Source organism: Girardinichthys multiradiatus, chromosome 7 (genome assembly GCF_021462225.1).
Source record: "Girardinichthys multiradiatus isolate DD_20200921_A chromosome 7, DD_fGirMul_XY1, whole genome shotgun sequence".
Lineage (NCBI taxonomy): Eukaryota > Metazoa > Chordata > Actinopteri > Cyprinodontiformes > Goodeidae > Girardinichthys > Girardinichthys multiradiatus.
The window spans coordinates 32,701,940-32,717,638 of record NC_061800.1 but is presented as its reverse complement, the minus strand read 5'-3'; the positions used below and the strand labels follow the sequence as shown (position 1 = coordinate 32,717,638).

General features: G+C 37.2%; 1 protein-coding gene across 1 annotated transcript in view; it reads right to left on the bottom strand.

Annotated features, from left to right (window-relative positions):
* LOC124871474 (receptor tyrosine-protein kinase erbB-4-like) overlaps window positions 1–15,699 on the bottom strand; it is a 473,669-nt gene that overhangs the window by 252,586 nt on the left and 205,384 nt on the right. The window lies entirely within an intron of this gene.

Sequence of the window (15,699 nt, the reverse complement as noted above, 5' to 3'; positions counted from 1 at the left end):
AAAAAAGTATGAAATACCAACATGTGTAAGCAGATAGAACATTGTTACTTGTACAACCAGATATTTATTTAAAAAGCAAATGAAAACAGCAGCAATAGAGAAAAAATATACAATTGAGAGTTACATTAATAGATGGATTAGAAGTGCTAAGTTTTAGATTAGATGTGATAATGTGAACAAAAGTCAAGCACGCTGTGAATGTTCAGTCATGCAAGATGTCCCTCCACCTTCTAGTAGCATACCTTGGCACCACAGGCTAGATAAGATCTTGTTAATGGCTAACTAGGTTGCTCATCTGACAAGTAATTAAACAGAAGCAGTTACACCTATCAGACACCTTGCACACCCAATACAACACAAACCATCTGCTCAATCAGCCAGTGTTGCTTAGCCTTGTGTAAAAAGATATGTTTGCACACAAGGAGACAGACTGAAAAAAGCACATACAAACTAAAATTGTCTTGAATGTGAGTAAGGTCTGACAGATTTTTACAAAGTCAACAAGGTACCTTTTAAACTTGGGTAGGTTTGAAAAAAGCCTTAGTGTACAGAAACAGGCAACTCTTTCCATGCCCTAAATGATTGCAAACTAGAGTTTGTGTTTCCAATTAGCAAACCATACACAAAATAGAAACTGAACGAAAATAGCACTACAGTAGCATCTCTCAGTTTAATAGGACCCACAGCCAGCACCCAGAAATAGAAACAAAGTATTTATTAATTGAATAAAGGAAAGCACATTTTTAAATCCTGACAGTACATCGCAAACTATTACAGTAGCCTACATCTTTATATATACTTCAGTAAATGTAATAATTAAACTTCCATGTTTTAAACTTCCAGGTTTTTATCTTCAAATCACTCAGTCAAAGAGATGAATAATTTTATTGTCTTCAACCATTTAACCATCAAACATTGTACCTGGTAAAACCTGGTGAATTGAGTGGCGCATTCGGAAAATGAAAGAAATGAAATAAATAAAATTCCCCCCCTAAAGTGTTTTCTGCGCCAGTAGGTCTGAAAGATACTAAGACCAATACACAACTGGAGTTTTAAAAAATATGTTAGTTAAATAAAAAATTATTAAATTCCCTGATTTATCCAAATTAATGTTATAAGTGTTAAGTGGTAAAGATAAGACATTTGCAAGTTTCATTTGCATTGCTGTGGAACTGTGGTTTCTTCCATACACAGTCTCATGGTTGACAGAGAAGCCTGCCTTAAGGCAAAGGGGTGACAGGTCCTTCCCTGAGTAATGTCACACTGTCACCATTGAGCTTTTACTCCTCTCTTTGAACACCTCTACCTTGAAAGATCTTTACTGATACTTTGCATTTTAATCCAAGATCCCTTTAACATGCTACCATGAACTATGCATAGCTTTCAATGATGTTTATTATTCTCCTGAATGTTATTCAACCCAAATGCTCTGTAGTATTACGCTTGCAACAATGTAGGCCAACCTCATTTACTCTTTACCCACAGACACACACTCATATACACGTGCAATGTGGCAATGTGTGAATATTTTGATTTCCATTTGCTTCCCCCCGCAATTACACAACATACACATGTGGGGGGAAAGAAGAAGAAGATTCAGCCTTGGGGCAACTGAGGCAGTAAAAACAAATAGGATTGTGTTTAAATACTTCCACATCGAAACAGATATTGGATAAGTGGAGTCAGTCCAATGTGACCTGAACAATACCCATATGAACAGGTGCTGATTGGCTTTGTTGCGCATAGCATACTGTGGTGCTCAGGAATGATATACGGCAGACCTGGGTGTTTTCAATAACGGTTAGCTTGGGGTAGAGGGGAGCGAGTAGAGGTAGAGAAGGGTCATAAAGTGAGGATCGGTGTAATAAACTGTTATTGCACCCTTGGGGCAGGCCACAGAAATTAGAGGAAGGGGGCATTGTGGCATGTGATGTCTGCTGAAATTTTTGTTTTTACACACATGTGCTTCCACAAGAATGCCCTCAGATGCCCACAGCACCAAGTGCCTTATGAACATGGAGTTTATCATTAAGGGTTTGAGCATTTTCAAGGTCTTTGTAACTGACGTCGCCCTGTCTGACACTTTTCAGTTATCTTAGTAAGCATCATTTTCATTTTCCATTAGCCAAAGAGATATTATAAGAAAACACCTTCTTAAGGACAGTGCAACTATAACCTTCAACCAAATATACTCTTTCAGTTCCACTTTATGCAATAAATCAGTAACTGAAAAGGAAGATAACTATTCAAAATTTTCAGACATTATTGATTCCATTGCTCCTATTAAGGTGAAAGTTTTCTCTAGTAAGAAAAAATCTTTGTGGAGAAATGTGCCACTGGTGGCAATAGAATGGACTCCAGGTTCACTATGACATCTATAAAGAGAGACTTTACAGATATAACTTATTACTGAAAAACGCTAGGGAATCTTTCTTTTATGAAATCATCAACAACAACAAAAAAGTCCGTGCCTTGATTACTGCGGTTGACAGATTAACAAACACTCCTGTGTCTATAGTATCTGAACTCTACTGTAACAAGGCCTGCAATTAATTTGCTAACTTCTTTACTAAAAATATTCAAAAATTAGAAGAATGATCTGTACATCAATATCAGGTCCACCAGCAATGCCGTGTCCAACATAAACAATTTTTTACACAAGTACATTTCTACCAGATCAACTAAAAAACTTACATCAACTAGGTTCCTCCTCCTGCTGTCTTGATATTTTACCCACAGCTTTCCGTAAGACAGTTTTCCCTAACATAGCGTCTAATTTGATTCAAATAATAAACACATCCATTTTGTCGGGTGTTTTCCCCCAGGTCTTAAAAACAGCAATTATCAAAGCAGCATACCTGGAGTTTCATGGTCTTTGCTGTCAAACATCTGCTTGTGAGTGCTCGTCTGTAAATAAAAGATCTCAAGATGTATGTCCCCCCTTCTTAGTGCATGATATAATCAATTTGTTTCCATCTGAGCCTGTGAATCATGTTAAAGGCTGTATAAAACATGGTCTCTACCCTTTATATTGTTCAACTTGCTGACTGAAGATGATGAGCTACTTCAAAGCACTTTGTCATCAACTTTTAAACATACTACAGTGGATGCAGGCACAGACATCAAGAACAAATGAATCATCACATTGTTTAAAGCTTGTAGCTGTTCCATAAAATAAAATCTCTCTTATTTGTGTGATGGATTTCACTGTTTCCTGGAATACCTAAAGCTGGGAAAGTCAATGAGATGCATAAACACTAAACTAAAGACAGTTGCTTGAGTAAGCTAAGTGTTTATAGAGAATTTTATCCAGGAGATAATAGATTAAAAATGCTTTAATTAATGGGATTAGGAGCTATTGGGTTAAAAAACATCTTAGTCAATTTATTTGGTCTAGAAGGACATAAAATGTTTTGATGAAAGCGCTTTGACATGTACAGCTTGTGAGAAGGCAGATAATGCAAATTGCATATTTATCATATTGACAGATAATTAGATTGATAACTCCCATATATTTCCTCCAGATAGCCACTAGAAACAAACCAAAATGCATCTATCACATTCTGTGAGACAGTAACTAGACTCAGTGTGTTCTTTGTGTAAAAAAGTATAGTAAATGCTTGCAGGAAGATTACAGTGGCCCTGAGCCACATTTTCATCAATTTTAATTTCAGAAATATATCTTTATCAGGATTACATAGACATTGTGATGTCAGGATTTGTGGTCACAGACAACAACTTCATCAATAGTGCCTTGTGCGATTACTGAATGCCTATAAAACTGGCAAGTCTCTGAGATTTATAGGCTCCAGCCTGTGAAGCCATTAAAAGGTCATCTCAATTGCTAGTAACTGACTGAATTAAATAAACTTGGAAATGTCACTTACATAGGTAAACAGTGTCAATAGATGAGTTTATCTAACAGGCCAATAAAGCAGAAGGACCTTTTTAAAATCAGCGCTGAAGCACTTTTTATGCATATGTGTAAATGCCATATTTTCTGTCTGGCACACTGGAAACAGTGTTTGAGGTCAGAGCGGTCCAATGTCCCCTTATGTCCTCCAGATGAGCTTTGGTGGGTAAGTATGAGTTACAGGCCATTGCCTCTCATGGTAATCATGGCCCAGATTATTGTCCATCTGTTGAGGAGCTTAATAAGCATCAGAAACAATAACTAGATGACTGTTTATAATGATAGCATGGTCCAATAACACTACCCTCTCGCTGCCCTCCGAGCTCCAGTCACCTACCAACATCGCTATGGCTGCCTCCATATGGTCTACCACAAATTAGCATTCAAACCCTAACTTATACAAACTTCCAACACCTTTTGACAGTTTTTCACTTAAGATGGTTTCCGGCTGCCGATGTTCACTTTCGGTTTGCATAACTTAATTGCACTGTGTGTATCTGATATATTTAAAATTATTAAGCAGGCCGTGGGTATGATCAGCATATGTTTAGTCAGTTTAGTCTCACATCTCTACAAGCTCCAATGACAGCATATGAGCTTGATAAATAGACTGGTGCCAATCTATTTATTGTACCAGTTAAACAGCAAGTGGCAGAATGACAAGCCTCTGTCTGGGAAGAAAACCAAACATTTGATAAGTAGATCTCAGAATATTTGACAAACTGAAAGTTGCTGAATTGGTTTTAAAAAAAACAATGCATGACAATGATTTTCTTACTTTGTGTTGTTACATGCCTCGCAAAATTGTTCATACTTTTTTTCGAAGTAATATATTGCCATATTACTTTACATATTTACTTTACTTTGTGTTTAGTCTTCACAGTTTATTCTTGTGTTCTGTTCTTTGTGCATTTGAATTGATTTCTCTTTGGTCAGTGTCAGTTCCTTTGTGTCTAGTTAAGCTTCCTTTGTGTTAATTCATCTTCCCTCAGTCTGCCTGTTTGCTCTCCTCCACAGCTGTTCCTAATCCCCTGATTAACTCACCAACATTCAATGTCTTTCTCCACTCTCTCCTAAGTATATAAGCTCACTGGTTTTCATTGTTGGTTGCTGGTTCCCCCCGTTACTCTGCCTGTCCTCATTTTATCCTGTTCTCCTTGTGAAGATTCTATAAGACCTCTGTTTTAATCATTAAACCTCCACCATGTTTATCTCAAGTTTATCTATGCTTGTTCCTAATCTCAACACACAAAACATGAAAGATATGTTCACATATTGATGTCTGTATGTTAAGTGACCAGCTGCACTATATTATTTCAATTCTTTGAATTGACAACACATGTCTCAAAGTAGTGTTTACCTTATTATTAATATAAAGGTGTGTTAAAAAGACAGGGACTTGCACTGCAGCAAACAAGTTAGTATGCATGATTCACTCGAACATTTTGATTAATACAACAATGTATAAATTCACTATAGATAGCAAAAGTAGTTTGGATTGCTTTTCAGCTTTCCAATTTACACGGGTAAATATGTTTTTTATATATAGAGTACAAGTAAAGTTTTATGTCAGTAACTGGCAGAGCATGATTTTGTTTTGCACATTTAAATTTGATGAGAACTGAGTTTTGAATAAGTGCTCAAAAAAATAAAGGGAACACTCAAATAACACATCCTAGATCTGAATGAATGAAATATTCTCATTTAATACTTTGTTCTGTACAAAGCTGAATGTGCTGACAACAAAATCAAACAAAACTCATCAATAGAAATCAAATTTATTAACCAATGGAGGCCTGGAAATGGAGTCACACACAAAATTAAAGTGGAAAAACAAACTACAGGCTGATCCAACTTTGATGTAATGTCCTTAAAACAAGTCAAAATGAGGCTCAGTATTGTGTGTGGCCTCCACGTGCCTGTATGACCTCCCTACAATGCCTGGGCATGCTCCTGATGAGACGCTGGATGGTCTCCTGAGGGATCTCCTCCCAGACCTGGACTAAAGCATCCTCCAACTCCTTGACAGTCTGTGGTGCAACGTGACGTTGGTGGATGGAGCGAGACATGATGTCCCAGATGTGCTCAATCGGATTCAGGTCTGGGGAACGGGCGGGTCAGTCCATAGATTCAATGACTTCATCTTGTAGGAACTGCTGACACACTCCAGCCAAATGAGGTCTAGCATTGTCCTGCATTGGAAGGAACCCAGGGCCAACCGCACCAGCATATGGTCTAACAAGGGGTCTGAGGATCTCATCTCGGTACCTAATGGCAGTCAGGCTACCTCTGGCGAGCACATGGTGGGCCGTGTGGCCCTCCAAAGAAATGCCACCCCACACCATTACTGACCCACTGCCAAACCGGTCATGCTGAAGGATGTTACAGGCAGCAGATCGCTCTCCACAGTGTCTCCAGACTCTGTCACGTCTTTCACATGTGCTCAGTGTGAACCTGCTTTCATCTGTGAAGAGCACAATTTGCCAATCCTGGTGTTCTCTGGCAAGTGCCAAACGTCCTGCATGGTGTTGTGCTATGAGCACAACCCCATTTGTGGACATCGGGCCCTCATACCATCCTCATGGAGTCAGTTTCTAACTGTTTGTGCAGACACATGCACATTTGTGGCCTGCTGGAGGTCATTTTCCAGGGCTCTGGCAGTGCTCCTCCTGTTCCTCCTTGCACAAAGGCGGAGGTAGCGGTCCTGCTTCTGGGTTGTTGCCCTCCTACGGCCTCCTCCACGTCTCCTGATATACTGGCCTGTCTCCTGGTAGCGCCTCCAGGCTCTGGACAATACGCTGACAGACACAGCAAACCTTCTTGCCACAGCTGGCATTGATATGCCATCCTGGATGAGCTGCACCACCTGAGCCACTTGTGTGGGTTGTAGAGTCCGTCTCATGCTACCACAAGTGTGGAAGCACCACCAACATTTAAAAGTGACCAAAACATCAGCCAGAAAGCATAGGTACTGAGAAGTGGTCTGTGGTCCCCACCTGCAGAACCACTCCTTTATTGAGTGTCTTGGTAATCGCCAAAGATTTCCCCCTTTTGTCTATTCCATTTGCACAGCATGTGAAATTGATTGTCAATCAGTGGACTCCAGACAGTTTGATTTCACAGAGGTTTGATCTACTTGGAGTTATATTGTGTTGTTTAAGTGTTCCCTTTATTTTTTTGAGCAGTGTATATTAACAAAAGCAGGTAATAACTAATTAGGCTTCACTAGTTACATTGCCTGTATAAAAACGGATTTGGAGCAACCCATTGATAAGCTGCAGTTTGAAACAACTATGGTTTAGTTGTTTTAGTTTAAATACATTAGAGAAAGGCAATAATGAAATTATGAGGTAAAATTAAGAAAATACTGACACATCTGGCAGTTTCTTTGCACCTTGTACCTTATCCGATTAGTGCATATGGCAGGCCACACATATCAACCTGATATGCAAAACAAAACACCAAATATGCCAAGAATTCTATTCAAATTAAAGCGCCAATACATAACATATGTCATCTAAAGGTCCTTTACAAGATAAACAAGCTCAATTCATATCTAACTATATCAACTCTTATTTGTTTCGAATTCAATTGATATCAGTTCTCTTCATTTCTATACAATAAAATGTTTTGGTCATATTCAGATTCTTTAATCTGAATTTAATACAATTGATACAATACTGTTTTAGAATTGAATAAATTGCTATGACCAGTATGTTAGCATCTCATTGTTTTAGTTCATATTTGAGGATCAACAAACTCTCTTGGAATAAAATGTAATTGCTCCATTAGTTTCCCTAATTGATTACTCTGAATAATCAGAACGTAAGGTAAGCTATCAGTTTCACTTTTAGTTTCAAGTATCATGCGGTGAGTAAATCTTCATCAGCTATGTGTGCATAGTGTTTGAATGCTATTATGTAATGTTACTTCTGGACTGCAATGAGTAGTAGTTGTGCAAATGCTGCAGCGGTGGTGCAAAAGTGTAGTATACATGTGGGGTGCTGTGGTGCTCCTGCTGTGCAAATGTCGACATACCTAATATTCTATACCAGCCTGGGTTAGCTGATGATCAGAATTTGTATGCAATTGTGTTAAATACGTAGGAAGGTGACGCAGGAGCTCTAATTTCCTATGAACCAGCATTACACTATTGCTTATCTGGCTTGTGCTTCCTGCACCACAGCAATAGAAGCTAGATAGGCAATAGGGTAATGAGGGTATGTGGAACTCTTTTCCGGGAAAATTAGAGCAATTAGAAAAAAAATGTATATGAACCAATTTCTTTTTAATTGCAGGGCTAAAAACAGTGACCCAATTGCTGCCACCATGTAGATCCATAGTGGTATACTGTGGATCAAAATTTTCAGTTGATGTGGGGGCATACCATGATGTTCTTCCTTAAACCCTAATGGCAGAGGTTTTTTCCTTAAAGACGAAAAATGAAATCTCTGAAAAACTCTTTTGACAGAAACTTTGTTGACTGTCTTTATTATTCTTATTTCATTTATATTTGACCATTACATGCTTCTGGCAATGTCATCATGTAGGATTTATGACTATAATGCTTAAAATAGTTATGATTTTAAGTAGTTTGATAAGATTGTGGGAGTTAAAATGAATAATTAAAATTTTCCTTATTGTCATTGGGAGAACTTGTTTCAGGATACATATTTTTAAGAGGCAAATTGCTTGTTTAAACAAAATATTTTTTTATTTATAGGTACTGCAGTACCTGCAACATTGTTTTCTAAGAAATTAAACGTTATACTTGTCCTCTAATCTTTATCATCTTCAGGGTTCCTGCACCCAGCTAAAGGTCACCAAGAACATCATTGTTGGGACCCACAGCCACGGAAACAACATTTAAACTCCGGTACAAACTTCTCTGGAATTTTCAAAATAAAGCAGCAGACTTCCCATGATGCCACTGGCTGCATAAAAGCACCCCACTTTCCAATGGCCCGATCTCTACCACCCGGACTCCGCTGGGAGACTGGCCAGAGAGGCAGCGTACTAATGTCTCTTTGCTGGCAAACAGACATAAACTCTTCAAACTGGATCCAAGGGTGTCCTACGATTATCGATCATATGCACCAAGTTAAGTACTGATGAATTACTGTTGAAAGAATCAGGTATTCATTCATAAAAAGGGGTAAATTAAGGTATAAGCATTGCTTACTTTCTCTCTGAGGCCTGCAGAAGCAAACTGTCCTAGAGAAGTCCCCAGTAGAGACGCTGTCTTTACAAGCCGAGTGAAGCAGTTTTCCCTGCCTGAGAGAAGGACAACAAGTAGCCGCATCACCGTGGTAACGTGCAGTTTGGTCGGCCCGACAGAGCGGCTGCCGACCATGGTTCCGGAGGTTAGCTGGAAGCTAACCCATTGCTCACCGAGCTCTCTTCAAACTTCGTCGTCGCCCGGACAACTCCTCAGCATGGTTCATGATGTTAGGTTTTGGCCAGAGAGTAATAGAGAGATATTTAGGATGAAATGATCTGAACGTTTTTCATTTTATGAAGTTTGGTTTTGTTTGTGTGAAACTGCTATCTTGATGCTAGCAGGCTATCTGCTCAGCACACGTTTTCAGGTTGTGTTCTGTGTTTGTGGGTTTTTTAAAGTTAAGACAAACTTTATTTAAAGGGGGATATTAAACATAGAAGATCGGCCATATCGCGCCGTCCGCGCTTATGCATTTTAACCCTTTTATTGATGGTATTTTTAAAGGTGTGTGTTTGATTCTGTTGCTAAGCTATCAACCTCCTTTGTTAGCTTCAACTGCTAACAGGTAAGGACACGTGCTTGCTGCCAAATAATATTTACCCAGAAAGGTTTAGTTTTCAATCCAGTAAATAATGTGTCCCTAACATCATTTTATTAAATTTGATAACTAAGTAAATACCATTAAGCCCCATTTCTCCAGAAAGATTTGACTTTTTTTTCCCAAATATTCCCTTAATAATATTTCTTTAAATATTATTTTAATAAATAAAGGCAGCTAATGAGACCCCGTTGAGAATTAGTCATCCAGAAGGTTGGTTTTATTCAGCAGATAATTCTTAAAACATTATTTTATTAAAATAATATTTTATCTGATATTGTATTGTGAATGGTTGTCTAAGTTAGTTGGATTGTTTTAGCATAGTAAAGAGTTTGATGATTGAAATATGTTTGACTTTGAGTTGACTTATTTTTGTTAATAAATTCTTGTATTTTAAGAAATTGTGTGAATTCATTCCATATATGTGCAGAGTTTATGCTGTTCAATAATGTCAGAGCTTGGCTCACACCTTTCTATTTTGTCCTAATACCATTGCCTTACTGGGCTGGTATTCACAGGATAACCCTTAACAGACCGAAATATTATTTGATAAAATATTAATATTAAATATTACAAAATATTCTCATATTCATAATCACAACATCATTATCATCAGATGTCTGTCCAGGTGCTCAACGGAAAACATTGCATTTTAACTATGGTCCCAGTTTATCAATATAACCATATACAGTTTAAATAATAGTTTAAGAAATGTTGCTTCTGCGAAATTCATATTCCTTTTTTATTATGGAATTTGAGGCTAACACCCCCAAACATGATTAAGAGGTCAGTTGAAATCATAAAAATGTATGTTGTGAGAATATCATTGTATGCTCTTTAAAGTCTGTTTTTTTAAATAATAAATAATTAATCAAACTGCAACATTACTGAGTTGCTTTTGATGCAAAGGCAATGTTTTTTTTTTATATATGTATACCTAAAAAGCCTGGCAAAGAAAGGGGACAGTAGGTATTTCAGTTTTTTGTTTTAAAATATATATATTTTTAGAATGTCTACAAGAAAAACCTGCTGGCAGTCAAAATATGTATAGTGTCAACTAAGACTCACTGGGCCACCTTTGTCTCCTCAGTTTTGACCTCTGTTTTTTTTTTTTCCTTCAACCATTTCGGTTTGATCTTTTTCATTGCAGATTGTGCTTGATTTCCATTAAATGTTTAGGTACTCCCACAACAGTATAAAATACAGTCAATATAGCAGATACAGAGTTTATCAAGGGTGAATCTGTCCATTGTAGACAGAATCCAACAAAGAAAGAAAGAAAAAATGTTTTAATCAGAAGTTATAGTATGTTTTAGGAATGACAGCTTGGCTACACTGTCTTTCACTATATCAACTATCCATTCAAACACCTGGATTAACTGCAGGAGCTATAGTGTACAACTAAGAGGCTTCACCACCTTGTTGAAAGGCTCCCCAAGGGAGGTGGATGATGAGTGGAACTCCCAGACTTTTTTTTTGCCTCCGGCCTGTTTCCAGCCGGTCTGGGGATAAGAACCGGTAACCCCCAACAAACCTTCTTTTTTGCCCTGGGCTCCAACTACTTTTTTTCTCTATCTGTTTTTCTCTCTCCCATATCTCATCCTACGCTTTTTGTCTCTGTCACTCTTTGCTTGGGTGATGGGTTGGAGGCATCAGTTCTATTATATCGAGAGAAAATATTCAACTAATTTTGATATGATTACTTTGTAGTTTTTGCACAGTGCACCAGGAAGACACCTTATCAATTAAGCAAGCTGGCCATTCAAAATGATACCACATATCCTTCATGCCTCTAGCGCATAAGAGTTTTTATCCTTCATGTGTGGCCCTACACATGAATCTTAATCTTCTTCCCAAACAGTGGCCATCAATTATCCTGGCTGCTACTGCTAACTCTTCCCCTGCCTCCCATTTTTCCCTATTAAAAGAAAACCTTTTTCTGTCTTCCCGGCTCAGACCAAATTTCTTCGGTTATTTGCCTGGGAAATGATTTCTCAGACAGCTTACATACTGCTTGCTTTTCACATGTGAAACATATGAATAGAGGCATGTCTATTTTCTCCACATTTTGGTAATGGGCATGTTAATTTGCATAAAGTGATGGGCTGACTGCAGTGGGTGGTTCAAATGTAGTTTTTACTCAGGATTATCTCTCAATTACAAAAAACATTTTGCATCATGTCAGGACAAACTAAACAAACTGGATAAATATGTTGATTTTAAAAAAGGTATTTGGTTCTAAATTATATATTTAAGCGCTGTATCTGAACACTGCTGGTTATTAGGTCGATGGATAGAAATTTGGGTGGATGCCTAGTTGGCGTTTAACTGGTAGAGAAACAAACTTGGAAGTGTCACATAACGTTATCAAGAATAAAGCCAAGAAATCAATTTAAGAACCACCTATGCTGTGAAGGCTAGTAATATACAAAGTCAAATGCCCAAACCTGCAATCCAGTCTATGGCAGGATGTCAAAAGAATGCACTGAGACTCTGATTCATAAGTGCACTGGACACAGTATCCACTCAGTTTATTGCAGATCATTTGTGACCATTACCTGCTTCATTTCATTGCCTGATTCTCATAGCAGATACCACTAATAATAAGCCTGTCAAAGCATGCCCATAATGTGGAGCAGGTTTGAGCAATTATTTTTGCAGGTTGGAGTTGTGCTCATTTATCTAAATGCAGCCTTCCTATGGTGACTGATATGTCACCAAAAAGCAATTCCTCACAGCAACTTCTATGGTCTCGGTGCTTGAGACACCCTTCATGAGAACAAAATGGATAACATCAGAGTTCATTAAGGAGGAAGGCAATGTTTATCTCATGACAAGAAATTTATGTTTTTATATGCAAAACAAGTAATTGTACAAGCATCTGTACACACGACAGTGTTGTGTCAACCTACCAGCACACACATGACATTTTTTTCAACAAAACTCCTAGAACACACTGACAAGCAACAATACTCAATACTAAGGTGCAAGCAGAGACTGCTCCCATCGTCATTGATCCCATAAAACAGAACTTTGTCAGTCTATTTAATTAGTCTATCAGTTTATTCGTTTGTTTAGCCAGTAATACACACGAATTACTAATGCAGAATGCCAAACTACTGAACATTTAGGAGCTTGAACTAATATTCTGAGCCTCTCTTTGAGCCTTTCAACAGATTTAGCTGCCCAGAGGCACTGCTTGCGGGCAAAGCTTGTGAAAACACAGACATTCAAGTTGTTAAAGCTCAAATAACCCCAAGCCCCTACAAACCCTTTGTTGGATATATGTCTGAAAGAAAACCCACTGTTAAAAATTTTTTTTATCATTTGCTCATTCATTTTTGTTCATTCATCTTAAATATTATCATAAAGGCTTCAGGGCTGTGTGATATTTTAGAATAAAAGCTTCACAAATGGTATTTCTGAAACAGAAATAGTAATTCCATTGTAAACAATCAACAATAACTCAAAATGATCTACAGTGCATGATGACATCCATTCTTATTTATTTTTAAATGTTTAATTCTTAATTATTATTATTTATTTCAGTACCATAGTACAATACACAATAGACAGAGAAATGCAAGAAGTCACTATGACTTGAAAAAAAAAAAAAACTTTCTTTTCTTATTAAGAGCAGCCATTAAAAATGAGATCTGTATATACTTTCTAACAGGAAACTTTGTAATATGGGTTTTGAACTGTTTGTCTGTTTATGCTTTATTGCATACTCTAATATAAGTCGACTATAGTGATACTGCAGTCCTTGTCACCAGACTCTCTTTTGTATTTGCAGCAGAACCGCTAATGTCATCACAACCCTGATCAATTACAATTTATTTTAATGCTCAGTGGATGAATGTAAACAGTCATGCATCAACAGATATGGGTGAAAATATAGACAAGCCTAACAATCAGCTGGGATGAATACAGGGATTACAGCACTGAATTTTATCTATGCTTCTATTTCAAAAGATAGTTTGTGTTTAACTTCTGTTTTTACAAAAACAGAAACAGTCTTCCTGTTAGAATGTTCAATTTTGGTAGTTTGATCATGCTTGTTTGATGCTACACAGCTTAGAGGACCTGTGCTGATAGTTGACAGGAAAATTTATTCTATTAAGTGGCTTAATAAATGTTCCAACTAATTCCTGGACAGAAAGGTGAGCACAAATACTCGACATGCTGAAAGGTGATATCACAGATAAACGGCAGGAACAAAATGGGAAGTACTTTGGACCTCACAATATTTTATTAAAACACTGAAGTCCCTGCTGTTAATTTACAGAGAAAATCACAATGGACTGATACTGCAGGATTTTCTGATATGCAGCAATGTCTTAAAAGACTTGTCAGCATACTCTTAAGAGTTTTTCAGAATGATGAGCAGACAAAGACCTTGACATTTACCCAGCAGATCAGAAAGTAAAAGTAAGTTGTAAATACAATTCACATTGTCCAAAATGCTATATCTAAAATGAGTAATAAGAAGCCCATTTAGGGTCTTAAACGTAATCCACAATATCCTAAAATTAATCCTGAGTTGGACAAGGTGCCAAAGCAAAAAGGTTAGGGTTTTTCAATGTGTTCATATTTATTGGCACAGGTAAGCATTCTTATAGCAGTATTTAAGAAAGGATGTGGGCATTAACATTTTAACTAATCAGGGTCCAGGTACAAAGAGTTGCAGTAATGTTATTTTCAAGCAATGAAGGCATGAATAAATAAAAAATATATATGACTGAGTGATTTAAAAATAAGTATGTTTAAACAGATTAAAATGTTAAATAATGTAGACTATGCATTGTTTACAAGGAAATTATAGGTCTGCATTGTTTACGCTCCAATTTTAATACAGGAATGCAGGTTGTTTTATCATATTTTTACTTAGCAATGCATTTTATTTGACAATTGAACAGTTTTCTATTTATTGTAGAATTTATTTAAATTTTTATAGGCTTAGACATTCAGGACAAAATGCATGTAATTTAGACTATACCCAATGCATATAATAAATAACTTCAGCACAAACTGGATTTCTTTTCAGTTTTTGTTAGGTAAGTCTTGATTTAAGATTACGGTACAGTTGTTCACAATGAAACAAACCTTAATTTAGAATAGAGAAAAATAATATTACTGCTCTTAATAACAGACAACAAACCGAGATAAACCACACAACAAAGTCATGTAAAATAACTTGACATGTAGTATTAGTTTTTGAACAGATTCCTTATCGGCAGTCATGTACAACCCTCTCTTGGGAAGAATATCATTGCACAGCCTGTTTTAAGGAAATAACACATTAATTAAAAGCCAGTTTATCATGCATGTCATTGAAACACGTTTTGATGTTTTCCCCATATCATTTCTGGGCTTGAAAGGCAGGACACCCTGCGGCCTAGTGTCATAAATGCAATGTAATTATGGCACATCAAGTCAAGTGTTATGACTATTCATATTTTTATTATTTCATACTATGCACAGTGTCATGTTTACCCTTACTATACTCATCTCACTGTGTGGTAGGATGAAACCGTATCCGATGTCCTAAAAATTAACCAAATATTGCAATTAGTATGCTATTTGTTTTTATTTTTAATAACTCTACAGTTGCTAAACGTGGTAATTGTTGACAATTACAGGCCAATCTCTAGGTTGTGTCCTGGCAAAAAAAAAAAAAAAAATTGTTTGTGAGCAACTTTTAATTATTTAGATCTGAATGATGTTTTGTCACACCATCATTCTGGTTTTAGGAAACAGCAGGCACCAGGGAGTTGTCCTGAGCAGGCACAGAGTTCAGGCGCCCTGGAGACTTGACGTGGGCGATGGAGGATGGCAGTAAAACAGCCTTAATCAACCTCCATCTCGATCTGCCTTATCCTCTCGATCAGCTCAGGAGAGGAATACAGGATACCAGTCGTCCTGAGGATCTTTATATGTCTTGCATTGAACCTCAAGCGCTGCTCC